Raw genomic sequence first — 5,836 nt, 5'->3', positions numbered from 1 at the left:
GGCCTCCTCACCACCTGGGCACACAGGGCCTCCTTCCTCCACCCAGGCACACAGGGGCCTCCCACCTCACCCAGGCACAGGGCCTCCTACTCCACCCGGGCACAGGGCCTCCTACCTCTACCCAGGCACACAGGGGCCTCCCACCTCCACCCGGCACATAGGGGCCCCCACCTCCACCCAGGCACACAGGGGCCTCCCCACCCACCCAGGCACACAGGGGCCTCCCACCCCACCCAGGTACACAGGGCCCACCTCCACCCGGGACACAGGGCCCCACTCCACCCAGGTACACAGGGCCTCCCACCTCCTAACCAGGTACACAGGGGCCTCCCACTCCACCCGGGTACACAGGGCCCCACCCCACCCAGGTACACAGGGGCCTCCTACCTCCACCCGGCACACAGGGCCCCACCCACCCCAGGTACACAGGGGCCTCCTACCTCTACCCAGGTACATAGGGGCCTCCTACCTCCACCCGGGTACACAGGGGCCTCCTACCTCTACCCAGGTACATAGGGGCCTCCTACCTCCACCCGGGTACACAGGGGCCTCCTACCTCTACCCAGGTACATAGGGGCCTCCTACCTCCACCCGGGTACACAGGGGCCTCCTACCTCCACCCGGGTACTAGCACGCATATAGGATCGTCTCTCTCTCTTTCTCTCTCTCTCTCTCTCTCTCTCTCTGGTAACTGTTGGGTGAAGGAATGAGGGAGTAAATTAGTCTGGTTAACGTAGTTATAAGTTAGGAAAATTTTACTCTCATAATACTGCGTCATTTTACAGTCTCAGTGTAGGGACATCTGAGTTTCAATGTATTAAACAGGTATGCGAGTGTGTCCAGTGTTGGTCATAAGTAGGCTAGGATTTATGGACCTGCAGAGTGTGCGTGCGTGGACGCGCGCGGGGATGTGGGTGTGTAATTATTCGCACCACTTCATAAACCACAAGCCAGCTACGATTTCCAAATAATTTCAACTTATAACAGATTATACAGCAGGTACAGAGATCTGAAGTGATTCCTTCACCTAAACACATCACAGTGACCGTACAATATTTCTCTCCTTTTATTGGACATGTAGAAAATAAAGACTCACTATTAGTTTATATTGAGACAAAGACTTTATTTACTAGTACTTATTTTGCTGATATATAAAATGTATTACCTTCTTTTATTGTTTATTTTACTATATAAATTCGTTAAATGGGAAATATAAACATTGAGTTGAGTCTGTAAACTGATAAGGTTGTGCTCTGGAGATGTAAAAATCCTTACACCTGGTTCACTCACTTCTTAAGGTACAGGATCATACAAAGATGATGTAAGATATGACTTTATCGACCTGTGAGTACTAAGATGGACTGGACCTAGCGAGAAAGAGTGGGAGACTAAGGTTTAAGTCAGGAGACAAGGGGAGATCGAGGAGGAGGAAGGGGTTGTAGCAGAACTCGTGTCCAATTATCACGGACTTGGACATGAAAGACTCTGACTTTGAATAGAACTTGAGAATAATGGCCTTGACGACCTGAACAAAACCTGGTTGAAGTACTTCATAAAAGATAATGAATTTTTAGGATTACAAATACAAAGATTATTATTTCATCTCTTCCATGTATATGAAGTATTACTAATTTATAATCCACATAATGAATAATATAACTTCCTACATCTTTACTTGTGTCTCAATAGTTAACTGTAATTGTATCTAATATTATTCCAAGGCTTTTAACTATCGTGACACGCTGTTGAACTCAGGCGGAAACCATTTGATGGTCAAACTACCGTCGGTATCAAGCATATAGCATGGTCAGATCACAGGGGTAGAAACGAGAATCATATCTCGTGAATTAGGTACAGTAATGAGCTGTGATGCTTGTAGAGTAGTTTACTAGTATAGTGCTGTACTTTACACAAGCCTCTGTTGCTTGTGTACAGTTGCGTCATAATAAACTTGTACTGTACCTGGTCAAGCAACTCGGAAGAAACTTGGACTTGAGCCAGCTAGAGTTGGACTTAGGCTTGAATTACTTGAACTTTAGCTTGACTATGATGAACGTGACTACTATTACGGGAACGTCCACGAAGTGAGTGAAGGGAGTAGTTGTGCTGTAAGGCGGTGGAGTGCCTGAAGGAACGCATAGCCTGGCGTCGAGTGGTGTGTGCTGCCAGAGTTCATCCCACAAGGGGTAAACCACACACTAAGACAACCAAAGCAAAGGAATGACATATAGAGTGTGTGTGTTTACTGTACGTGCTGCATTTAAGTTGTCATTTTAGTCAATACTCTCTCTCTCTCTCTCTCTCTCTCTCTCTCTCTCTCTCTCTCTCTCTCTCCTTGGCTTTAATCTTGTTCCACCGTAGCGTTAAATGGTCGACCGCCCAAGCTGGCAACACTCCCCACTGGGTCCTCAAACTTCGGCGAAAAAAAATCTAAAGTGAATCGGAGGAAGACACAGCTACGCCACAGGAGCCCATAGGGTCGGTAATCCCCTTTAAGTGTTACGGTGGATGGTGATTAATGTACAGTTGGAGAGTTATAATAGTTCTGGGCTTTGTAGAGAGCTTACGTTCTGGAATATAATGATGGTATGTTTGTTTTGTGATGGTAGAGACTCTCTCTCTCTCTCTCTCTCTCTCTCTCTCTTTATTAATAGATCTATATCACTTTATTGCTCTATCTGTTAATGCGTAATTTACTGTTCCTGTTTATTATTGCTATTCTGCGAGAGAGAGAGAGAGAGAGAGAGAGACCTAACTTGCAGGGAGAAAAACTTAGTGAAGAAAAAGTATAGAGTCTATACTTTTTCTTCACTAAGTTTTTCTGTACTATATACGATAAAAACTTGCTGGAGGAGATTAAAAACTGGCACCAAATTAACGCTCGTCGAAACTCATTATACTGAGGTGCCAAAGTTGTGAGTTTTGAGAGAAAGAGAGTACAGAAATTCCCAGGAGCACAAACTACTAACGAAATATCTCACTGAAAGACTATGTGAAGGAGAGAGAGCACGATGTGTGTGTGTGTGTGTGTGTGTGTCCAGGTTGGCAACTGTCTGGTTGTGGTACATTCTGGAGGCCCGAGAAGCTACCTGAGTATATTGTGGGATGTGGGTAGATTTCCAGACCTTACACCTGGCCTGACGTATTTTTTTTTTTAATCCCGGGTAATCCTTTTGTTATAAGTAATGCGTAAACTATCACCCTAAGTTGTTCATCTTTACATATATACTACATTTATTGCAGCATTAAGTGACTACTACAATTACTCCTACTACTACTACTAATAATAATGTCTAAGAATAAGGAACCATATACCATTTACCATGTATACGTCAGCGTTCGTGCAGCATTATGTGAACCCTTGAAAATCCCCCTTCATAGACTGGTCAGTGGCCATGACGGTACCATGACTCCTGGTGCTGTTGACGTGATTTTTTTATTTTATTTTTTGTGGTCGGTGTTTTTCGGTAGTTTTCGGACATGTATCTCTTGCAGTACATAACAGGAGGTACAGTAAAGTGTTAGAGAAGGTTAATATTTAATGTTGCTAACACCTACTTACGTAGGGAGGGAGAAGAAAAAAAAATATTCTGTAGAGTTTCCGCCGGAAATTTATAAATTTCGAGTATTCTAACCGATAAAATTATCCACAATATTAGTTATTCAAAGTGGGCAGGAATTTTAAGTAGCGTAAAATACTAAAAAGAACACTAGTATTTTAGACAATTCTCAGACTCGTTTCTTCTGTAAGGTTTGATTTGGCTGGGTTGGGTTAAAATTATTTTTTTCCAATGCTGGGGGGCGGAGACCCCCAGTTAGAAGGCTAGGTCGTGTCATTTGCGAGGGAAACGTTACAGAAGGAGTCATAGAATTGTCAAAACTATTGACTGAAAAGATAAAATTTCTAATATTCCCGTGTAGTCCGAAAGTAAAACTCGCCTTCTAGAGATCTAAATAGGCTTCAAATAAACTTGCGTGATTCGAACTCGTCATTGCTATTAAAAGGTAATTATTTGGGACGTGACTGTCCGCTGTTTTCCATTGAAAATTGGTTTAAGATTACCCAGTTTTCATCGATTTTAGTAGAGCATACTGTATTATGTTGTGGAAAAATATAAGAATGACTGTAATCATGTGCTAACCAAACTTACTGTATATCGTATCTCGCCGAAAGTAATCAGCGAACAAAATTGTGTCATTAGACACCTCCCATAATTACCAAACTGCTGACGGTCACGTCTCGTACATTATCCAAGCATAATATTTGTTAAGATCTGGGCCAGTATAGAAGTGATGACTGTCTGGACTTGGGTTTGGGAATGCTTGTTTCTGGATAAATATTACAACATATGGTATTATTGCAGTTTCACTCCCAATTGTGAACAATACCCAGGTTGTTGGTCTTACTTTCTGCCTCATTCCCACCCAATTGCAGGGTCTCAATTGTTTCTTACTTTGACAACACAACAAACATGTTGTATATCGTTTCTCACCCTTGACCTTTTTTTCAGTTTTGTATGCATAGATCTTTATTATTATTATTATTATTATTATTTAATTTGTATTTTTTATTATAATTTGTATTTATTTTTGTTTATTATTATTATTATTATTATTATTATTATTATTATTATTATTATTATTATTATTATTATTATTATTGTTGTTATTATATTGTCGCCCCCCAGGCCCCGATGTGGGTAAATGACCTGTGCCCGGGCGGGCTTAATCCTCGTTTAAAAAAAAAATGGGTTAGAGCAATTTGGGTTCACCAGAAGTTATATCTCGTCAATTGCAACAACTTTTTTCGAATACCACTTCCGTCGTAAATGGATAATAACCGAGATGGTAAATTCACGTAAAATATCGCACGCCCAACAGGGTTGATGTTATCTCTACAAACTCTGGAGATTGTGACAGAGACACATTAGGGGCGGATTCAAGAAGTTGTGGGTGGGGAACATGGCGAGCACCGAGCCCACCCAGCTGCTGGGGGTTTCAGTCCCACCCCCCCCCCCCGATTTTTTTTTAATCTGTCCAATATCATAGGCATTTTGAGGCCATTTTGATGCTCTATGAATTTGATATTAGGAGATATTCTGAGGTCAATAGTAATTAGTTCTTACTATACAAAAATGCCTGAGTACAATACTGCATTAAAGAAAAAGTATTGGAATTTTCTGATGAAAAGGGGGGTCCGGACCCCCAGGACCCCCCCTCCTTGATCTACCCCTGGACATCTACTTTTACCTTTATCCTCTTCACCACTGATCGGCTCGTTAGCCGCCCGGGCGATCGGTCACGTCTCTGTTACGCACTGTTGGCAAGTACTGGGCATGCACCGGCTCCTGAATGTACCTGAACCTGCTCCAGTGTTGGTCAAGTCTTGTCTTGAAAGAGCTCACACTCGGTGCCGTCACAACACTCTCTGGTAGATTGTTCCAAGAGTTCACAACTCTCACTCCGAAAAAGTTTGCCCTCACGGTTTTCTGGACTTGCGGCTTCTTCAATCTTGAGCTGTGACCCCTTGTGGGGCGAGCGTCCGCCAGCTCCAAGTAAGGACACTCGTCTGAGTAGTGCCCCTTGAGATGCTTATACACCTCAATTAGGTCGCCCCTTGCCCGTCTGTAGTATAAGCTAGGCAAGTTCAGGCGCTCCAATCTCTCAGGGTAGCTGAGGCGCTGAAGTGCAGGCACCAGTCTGGTGGCCCTCCTTTGAACATTTTCAACCAACTGACAGTCCCTAGCATATCTCGGGGACCAGACGGGGTGACAGTACTCCAGATGGGGAAGCACTTCACACTTGAAGACCGTTACGAGGGACGGACCGTCTAGAT

This window comes from Homarus americanus, unplaced genomic scaffold, assembly GCF_018991925.1.
Source record: "Homarus americanus isolate GMGI-L3 unplaced genomic scaffold, GMGI_Hamer_2.0 scaffold50977, whole genome shotgun sequence".
NCBI classification, from domain to species: Eukaryota; Metazoa; Arthropoda; class Malacostraca; order Decapoda; family Nephropidae; genus Homarus; species Homarus americanus.
Note: the sequence above shows the minus strand (reverse complement) of the source record.